The sequence below is a fragment of the Elephas maximus genome, chromosome 10, assembly GCF_024166365.1.
Source record: "Elephas maximus indicus isolate mEleMax1 chromosome 10, mEleMax1 primary haplotype, whole genome shotgun sequence".
In the NCBI taxonomy this organism is placed as follows: domain Eukaryota; kingdom Metazoa; phylum Chordata; class Mammalia; order Proboscidea; family Elephantidae; genus Elephas; species Elephas maximus.
Genome location: NC_064828.1, coordinates 48208409 through 48218372, shown reverse-complemented (window position 1 = coordinate 48218372; position 9964 = coordinate 48208409).

Below are 9964 nucleotides of genomic sequence, written 5' to 3'. Positions count from 1 at the left end.
GATAAAATTAGGGAGGTGTGGGGCAAACACCACAAAATGGCTATTGATTTAATAGACAAAAACTGCATAATTACTGCCAGATCATTTCAGATCACTTTGATCTGTATTAAAAGTTCTGTTTCACTGTGTTTAATTACATAATTTGTTTTCATAGTTACTCTAAAGCATAAAACTCTAAAGCATATAAACCAAAAAACCCACTGCCGTTGAGTCGATTCCGACTCATAGGGACCCTATAGGACAGAGTAGAACTGCCCAATAGAGTTTCCAAGGAGCACCTGGCAAATTCAAACTGTAGACCTCTTGGTTAGCAGCCGTAGCACTTAACCGCTATGCCACCAGGGTTTCCTCTAAAGCATATAGCCAGTCACAATGTTCCTACTAAGCCTTTAATATGGTAAATTCTTTTCAGTGAATACACAGTAAAAAAAATATAATCCTCATTTACAACTGTATCTTCTTCCTGAATATTCCATGATTAGTATGCAATAGGATTAAATGCAAGTACAGTTTCACTACAAGATTTCTGAATAATAAGGAAAAATACAACTTCTAAACGAAGCACCTAAGTCCTGTAGGAATTTACTGCCACCTTCAGGTTTTAATCAAAATGTATTGATGCTATAACTTTTACATTTCTAGAAGACAGTCAATAGTTTCACGCATCTGACTCTGATTAATGTAATAGAAAAATTAACATTATTTTTTGTTCTGGGAAGCTAAAAACCAAATCGAACTCGTTGCCATAGAGCCAATTCTGACTCATGGTGACCCTACAGTGACCCTATAGGACAAAGTATAACTGTCCCATGGGATTTCCAAGGGTGTAATCTGGGTGGATTTGAACGCCAACCGTTCATTTAGTAGGGGAGCACTTACCTGTTTGTACCACCCAGGGACTCTGAGAATCTATGGGGCTTGGTAATTAAATAGAAGTGGGAAGTCAGAAGTGAAAATATATAAATAGTTGTTGTTGTTCGGTGCCGTTGAGTCAGTTCCTACTCAGAGCAACCCTATATAGGACAGAAGGAAACACTACTCAGATCTGCACCATCCTCACAATTGTCATGCTTGATTGAGCCCATTGTTTCAGCCACTGTGCCAATCCATTTCATTGAGGGTCTTCCTCTTTTTCACTGACCCTCTACTTTACCAATTATGATGTCCTTCTCCAGGGATGGTCCCTCCCGATAACATGTCCAAAGTATGTGAGACAAAGTCTCACCATCCTCGCTTCTAAGGAGCATTCTGGATGTACTTCTTCCAAGACAGATTTACTCAAACTTTTGTCAGTCCATGGTATATTCAATACTCTTGGCCAACACCGTACTCCAAAGGCATCAATTATTCTTCCTTATTCATTGTCCAGGTTTTACATGCATGTAAGGCAATAGACAGTACTGTGGGTTGGGTCAGGCACACCTTAATCCTCAAGGTGACATATTTGCTTTTAAACACTTTAAAGAGGTCTTTTGCAGCAGATTTGCCCAGTGCAATACGTTGTTTCGTTCCTTGATTTCTGGTTCCACAGGCAAAAAGCCATTACATAGGACTTATCATGTAGCAGGCACTGTTCTAACGACTCGACATACATTATTAATTCATTAAATCCTCACCACAACCCTATGAAGTGTGCAGTATTATCTTCATTTTCAAACGGGGAAAATTGAGGCACACAGAGGTTAACAAATTGCCCAAGGTCATACAGCTGATAAGTGGCAGAGTTCATACCCAGAGAGTTCGGCTCCAAAGTCCAGGTTTAGTCACCTGCCATAGCCTCTCCAACATCCGAATTTGGGTGGGTGGTGATAGAATGAATTAAGGGTGGGAATACAAGAGTAACACATTTGGGATTGGAGGAGGGATGTGAAGAGGAATAATATTAGGTTTTGTACGTGTTACGTTTAAAAACTGTGAAGAACATACAGATGGAAATGCCCAGCAGGCAATTTGAAACATGTAACTAGGGCAAGCGTAAAGATTCAGATTTGGGATTTGTCAGGACATAGGTGGTAGTTGAAGCCAATGAAGTGAGTGAAATCTTCTAAGAGGACTGGAAAGAAGGCCTAGCATGCAGCCTAGAAAAAATCAACAAAGAGAAGGTACAAGAAGAGCACAGCAAAGAAGACCTTGAAAGTCAATTATCCCAACATTTCTAAAGATCAGGAAAAACAGGCATCCCCATATACTGTTAGTGGGAATGTAAATTGGTACAATTTATTTACAGGGAAATTTGGCAATATCTAATAAAATTAAAATTCCCCTACCATTTCTACCATTTGATGCAGCAATTCTACTTGAAATTTATGCTACAAATATATTCTTTCACATGGTCAAAGATATACATGTAAGAGAATTCACTTCAGCCTTGTTGGTAAGAAGGAAAAGGTGTAGGAGGGAAGGAAGAAAGAGAGAAAGGAACAACCTAAATGTCCATCAGTATTGTGCTGGTATTCTATACCATGGAAGAATTCTCTATGGTTATCCCACTGAAATTAATACCACGCAATCATTAAAAAGAATAAGGTAGATCTCTGGAGGCTGATATGGAAAGATCACAAAGATACATGATGTTAAAAAAAAGAAAGAAAAATAAAAGTACAGACAAGTACATATAATATTTCTTCGGTGTAAATAACAGGTCCTGCTATGCCTGGTTCTACTTAATTGACATAAAAACAATGAATATGGGGCATAGAAATTTACAGAGTCTTTTAAAATCTGCATGGAGGTAGAAAAAGAGAAAGTCCAGAGATCCAGGAAAGGACACGACAGCACCATGCAGGCAATGGCCAGAGCAGCAGCCTCGTCTTCTTGGGTCTCCTTTCCCCTTGGCAGCCTTGCAAGGCCATGTACATAGACCATGACTGGCACTGAGAGTTCTCTTGGGCAACCACACCAGGGAAAAGGAAGAGAACTCTAAAACAAGAGGAAAGGTGAGTGGACACAACCTTTGGGCTCCCCTTTCTGTGAGAAGTCTGATAACCCTAACAGAACCATTGGGCCTGAGAGAGAGGGTACAGCTTGAGTGCTGTGCAGGAAAGGCCCAAACCAAGTTCTGTGTCGACTCGACAGCAACGGGTTTGGTTTTACATATATATATATATGCTTCACTGATTTTGCATCTCTAGAAAACCCAGCCTAAGACACACGTAGATGGACTTAAACATAATATACTGAAATCATAGATTTATCTTCAAACACGTGCAAGCACTTTACTATTTTTGTCATTAAAAATGCCATTTTCACGTTGTCTTTCAATAATAAATGAAATATGATTTTTTTTTCAACACCCCTGTAATAGTAGATGTCATTTAGCTTCTGCTTAAGGATCTGATTTTCTCAGCAGTTTAACATCATTTGTCATCTTTACTAGCAGAAATGAAATGCTACCATGTGGCCCACTTCTGGACTAAATTATAGCACTTCTTTTTTCAGAAGAATGCAACAGTCTCCTGTCAAGCTCATCCACCTCAAATCTATATTAGATTGTAAAAATGGCATGAGGGTGTCTGTCTTCCTCCTCTACAAGGGGGAAGGAGAATCAAGGTCAACAGCCCAAGGCTGATTCCTATTAGGCGAAGGTCAGTCATGCCTCCACCCTCCGACCTTTTTACTAATTCTGACACAAATCGTTCTTCCCACAGCACTCTTTACTTCTCTGGCACTTTAATAATTCATTGCAATGGGCACAGAGAACTCACAGACAATACTCACAGTTATGGGATTTATTAGGGATGTAACAGGTTACAACTCAGGTTCAGGAATGCTCAGGATTCAGTTCTTCGATCAGGACAGCCTCTCTCTGGCCCTCAGCCTTTGCCCTGCTCCGGCAAGTGTTACAAAACTCTTTTAGCTCTGCCAACAAGTGCAATGAGGCATCCCACTCCACCAGTAAGCCTCGACCTGAAGGTACTCAGCTCTAGCTCCATGGGTGGCAAACTTAGCTCTACCAAGCGCCTGGAGGCACCCTACTCTGCCAGCAAGCCTCCTGTCCAAAGGTACTCAGCTTTCTTGCTCCTTGGGCCAGGAAGTCCACCACACCATCTCCTACCAGTCTCCTGCTGGACTCTTGCCTCTGCTGCCACCATTTCTCTGCCGGAGCTTCTAAGCAGAAGGATCCTGGGTCCAAAAGACGCACTCCATTCCTAGCTTTTCTTTCTTCGTGGTGTTGAGAACCTCTCTCCCACCTCTGGGGTGGCTCATTTTAAGCTTAGCAGGATGGTAAAACTGACCAATTCCCTCGTTAGTGTTCCATACACCTTATTTGCATGGTCCCACCCAATCATTGTGTGGGAGTCACAAAGACTATGGCTAGTAGGGCCATATTAAGTAATTCACTGTACCACAGGCCACCCCCTGGCTCTTCTAGCCATTGGCCCTTTCATACTTGAAGGATTAACACCCCCCTCCCAGTCATTTTACTAGTCCAAAACAGTTATTAACAATTAGTTCTTCAGTAGGGCAAAGGTCCTAAGGGTGAGGTTACTCAGGTACCAGCCATTCTGGTCTGTTGCAGGTATTATCTGATCAGGTTGTGTTCTCCAAAAGTTCGTCTCATCTTCACCATTTCTGGTGTCTGATCAAATCTAACTGAGAGAAGGTTATTCCCTTGCTCTGAGCCTCATGAGGTATTAGCATTGCAAAAACTTTAAAGGACTTTAGTTTCAGCCACTGTATTCCAGTTTGGCAGTGCCTCCCTGTCATGGATTGAATTATGTCCCCCCAAAAATGTGTATATCAACATGGTTAGGCCATGATTCCTAGTACTGTATGGTTGTCCTCCATTTTGTGATTGCAATTTATGTTGAGAGGATAAGGGTGGGATTGTAACACCACCCTCACTCAGGTCACCTCCATGATCCAAGGTAATGGGAGTTTCCCTGGGGTGTGGCCTGCGCCACCTTTTATCTGTAAAAAGATAAAAGGAAAGGGAAGCAAGCAGAGAGTTGGGGGACCTCATACCACCAAGAAAGCAGCATCAGGAGCAGAGCATGTCCTTTGGGCGCAGGGTCCTTGCGCCTGAGAAGCTCCTCAGCCATGGGAAGACTGAGGACAAGGACCTTCGTCCAGAGCCAACTGAGAGAGAAAGCCTTCCTCTGGAACAGATACCCTGAATTTGGATTTCTGACCTACTAGACTGTGAGAAAATAAATTCCTCTTTGTTAAAGCCACCCGCTTGTGGTATTTCTGTTATGGCAGCACTAGATGACTAAGACACTCCCCCTTTCTCCACTCTTTCACACTTACAGCCTCTACAATTACAGTTTGTTTTTTTTTTTATAATCACAATTAACCCTGCTAAAAATCAACACTCACAGCTAAATTATATAATCCTAGCAACATCTTGGAAACCCTGGTAGCATAGTGGTTAAGAGCTACGGTTGCTAACCAAAAGGTCGGCAGTTTGAATCCACCAGGTGCTCCTTGGAAACCGTATGGGGCAGTTCTACTCTGTCCTATAGGGTCACTATGAGTCAAAATCGACTTGACAGCAATGGGTTATCAAACCAGTACTCTGAGATTAGCATGTTCCTTTAACTGAAAAATCTTTGGTTCCGGTTGGAACTTTGAGCATCGGGATCCATAAGTCCAGTCCAGAGCAAGCCATCAAATTGCAGCAATCTACACCAGCCCACGGTCTCAAATATCTTTCTCTTGATTTGGTCAGGTTCTGGTCAGCTAATCCCAGTCATTCAAGGTAGGCTAAAATGGGTACCAGCCATAGGCTCGGGAGTTCACACGCCTCCCTGCACTTCTGACCAGCCAGCCCTCTCTCTCATCCCTAGCCCCCATGGTCTAGGTTAATGGATGCCCATAGAGCATGTCCAAACTCAGCCCATCTCTTCATTGTTGTGCTTCCCCCACTTACACTCATTGAGAGGACCCAGGTGGTCATCACAGGTGAGTAAACCAAGCTGTATAGTCACCAGCTCCCTTTAACTTCCAGTGCTGGAAGGTTGTTTCTTCCGATAACCCAGGGCCATCAGGTGGATTCCGGCTCATAGCAACCCTATAGGACAGAGTAGAACTGCCCCATGGAGTTTCCAAGGAGTGCCTAGCGGATTCGAACTGCCGACCCTTTGGTTAGCAGCCGTAGCACTTAACCACTACACCACCAGGGTTTCCTTTCTTCTGATGGGCACTGATGGCCTCAGTGCACCCAAAGGCAAACCACTTGCTGGCTTGAAATTCAAAAAGCAAAACAGTCATTTTTTTCCCTTGCAGGTCCTTCCTTCAAATGCAAATCTATTCTCTCAGAAGTTCTGGGTAGGCCTTTGTGTCTTTTCAACTGCAAAATTCCTGGGAGGGGCTCAGGTTGTGGACCTAATGCCAGATATGCTATACACCCGGCTACTGCATTCAAGGAGCCCTGGTGGCGCAGTGGTTTAAGAGCCATGGCTGCTAACCAAAAGGTTGGCAGTTTGAATCCACCAGCCACTCCTTGGAAATGGGGTGGCTCTAGTCCATCCTGCATAGTTGCTATGAGTTGGAATCAACTTGATGGCAAAGGGTTTGGTTTGGTTTACTGCATTCAAACCAAAAGCCTGTTTCTTTCAGGCAAATTCTAGTTCCCCTTTCAGCATATCCAATCAAGTACTGTTGTCTGAAGGTAGAGTTACATGATCTGTTATCTAGAATACTTAATATTCATTTCTATCTATGTCTGCTTCATAACACTAGGTAGGAGAAATATTCAGTAACCACAGTATATTCAAATAAACACATAACCCTTTTAAAAATGTTCCAGTGTCATCTTATCTTCTCCACCCCTCATCTATCTTCCCATTCATATGTATATGGCCTCAGGTCTCTGGCTGGGTAGAACCAGTAAGCCCTGACCCCTTTCAATCATTTTGTTTAATCAACCTGGCTTTTGTCCCAGGCCACTCCAGATGTGGCTTTTCTGCCCTCAAATGCAACATAACATCTCTACTTTTCTTTCAGCCATTATAGGCAACAACAACCAAAGTAACCATCTAAGAGTTAAAAATTTCACTTCCGAAGCCCCTTTGCTCTTTTTCTTACAAAATCTCATGCTTCCATTAGTCTGGAGCCATTGCAACAAATCCCACTTCTGACACCAACTGTAAAAATGGTGTTGGGGTGTCTGATATTCTTGTTTAACTTCACAAAGGGGAAGGAGAATCAAGATCAACAGCCCAAGGCTGATTCCTATGAGGCAGAGGTCAGTCTTGCCTTCACCCTGTAATCTTTTTTACCAATTCTGACACAAACCATCCCTCCATGGCACTTTACTTCTCTGGCAAGTTCGATAATTCATGGCTACATAGAACTCAGAGACAATATTCACAAGTATGGGGTTTATTAGGGAAGTAACAGGTTACAATTCAGTTCAGGAATGCTCAGGATACAGTTCTTCAATCAAGACAGCCTCTCTCAGCCATGCCCACAGGCAGGCCTCTCTCTGGCCCTCAGCCTCTGCCCCATTTGATCAAGTGTTACAAAGTTCTTTTAGCTCTGCTGTAAGTGCCCCAAGGCACCCCATTCCGCCAGTAAGCCTCAGACTGAAGGCATTCAAACTCACCTAGCTCCACCAAGTGCCTGTAGGCACATACTCTGCCAGCGAGCCTCCTGCCCAAAGGCACTCGGCTTTCTCGCTTCGTGGGACCGGAACCACACCATGCTGTCTCCTATTCTCCTGCCTTTGCTGCTGCCATTTCTCTGCCGCTGCTTCTCACTGTCTTTGGTGTTTACAGCTCTCTGTCTCCTGGTTCCAGGACATCCTCAGCACAGAGAACCTGGGTCCAAAGGATACAGTCCACTCCTGGTTCTTCTCCCTTGGTGGTGTTGAGACCCTCTCTTCCCACCTCTGGGATGGCTTATTTTAAGCCTAGTGGGATGGCAAAACTAACCAATCCCCTCATTATGGTTCCATACACCTTACTTGCATGGTCCCACCCAATCATGTGTGGGAGTCACAAAAGGTATGGCTAGAAGGGCCACATTAAGTAATCCACAGCACTGCAAGGATACAGGAAAATAAAAAAGGAAAAATAGACTCTAAGAATGTCACTACGTAACTTCTTTCCCTGACCTTCCTTTAATAAAACATGTCTTTGGAAGAGAACACATTAGCTTCAAGTTTAGGAGCAAAAAAAACTTATACTTTAAGTTGCTCTCTGTAGTCATATATATACTTATAAGTATGTATTACACATATACTTTTTCAGAAAGTTTAGCAACTTGAGATAATCAACTTATTTTAGAACATTCAAAATATAACATCATGGCCAGATAATTCCCAATGTATGGCAAATATATAAGGAGTAAACACATCAGAATTCTTACATAATATTTTACATTTCTGTTTTAAACAAGAAAAGTATCATTAAATAATGACTTTGTTTATATATTAAACACGGTCCCTGGCACGTTGCTAGCAATCAAATTACAAGTATTATTATCACTTTCTGCCCATGATTTAGGGGACACGCTGGTCCAATAAATTGACCAGAGTGGCAAGGAACATGGTATAAAAAAACTTAGATGAGGTCTATGGGCAAGGCCTGCACAGCACATTAATAAAAAAGATATCTTGGGCAACAGGGTACCAAGGAAAAAAAAAAGTAAGATTGTAACAATGTGTTCAACACATACCAGAAAGGAGGCACCCTCACCAGAGAGTGCTGAATCCCTGAAGTTTCACCTAAACAAAGAAATTTTCTGGTTACAATTTTGCTTTTGCATATATTTTCCTAGAGGGAGGGAATGTGCCAACAAGTTAACTTGAGGAGTCATGTCACCTTCTCCATTATACTTCCCAATGTTGTTGTTATGTTGTCATGTGCTGCTGAGTCCTTTAAGACTCATAGCAATTGTTATGGATTAAATTGTGTCCCCAAAAAATGTTTATCAATTTGGTCAGGCCATGATTTCTAGTATTGTGATTGTCCACCATTTTGTCATTCGATATGATTTTCCTGTGTGGTAAATCCTGCTTCTATGATGTTAATGAGGTGGGGAAGGTGGCAGTTATATATATTAATGAGGCGGGACTCAATCTACAAGATTGGATGCATCTTGAGCCAATCTCTTTTGAGATATAAAAGAGAAGCAAGCAGAGAGACAGGGGGACCTCATACCAGCAAGAAAGCAGTGCCAGGAGCAGAATGTGTCCTTTGGACCCAGGGTTCTTACGCAGAGAAGCTCCTAGCCCAGGTAAAGACTGAGGAGAAGGCCCTTCCTCCAGAGCTGACAAAGAAAGCCTTCTCGTGGAGCTGATGCCCTGAATTTGGACTTCCAGCCTACTAGACTGTGAGAAAATAAATTTCTCTTTGTTAAAGCCATCACTTGTGGTATTTCTGTCACAGCAGCACTAGATAACTAAGACAGCAACCCTATGTACAACAAAAAGAAACACTGCCTAGTCCAGGGCCATCCTCACTTCCCAATGTAAATTACAAAAATGACACTCTGCTGTACATTTCAATCCACTGTGGGCTGGTCAGTAAACTCCCCAGAGCACAATCATCTGTTGTTGTTAAGTGCTATGGAGTTGGTTCTGACTGATAGTGACCCTATGTACAACAGAACAAAATACTGCCTGGTCCTGCACCATCCTCATAATCGTTATGTTTGAGCCCATTGTTGCAGCCACTGTATCAATCCATCTTATTGGTGGTCTTTCTCTTTTTCACTGACCCTCTACTTTACCAAGCATGACGTCCTTCTCCAGGGAGTGGTCCCCCGATAACGTGTCCAAAGAATGTGAGACGCAGTCTTGTCATCCTTGCTTCTAAGAAACATTCGGCCTGTATTTCTTCCAAGACAGAGTTGTTCGTTCTTTTGGCAGTCCATAGGTTATTCAATATTCTTCACCAACACCACAATTCAAAGGTGTCAATTCTTCTTAGGTCTTCCTTATTCATCGTCCAGCTTTCACATGCATATGAGGTGACTGAAGACACCATGGCTTGGGTCAGGCACACCTTATTCAAAA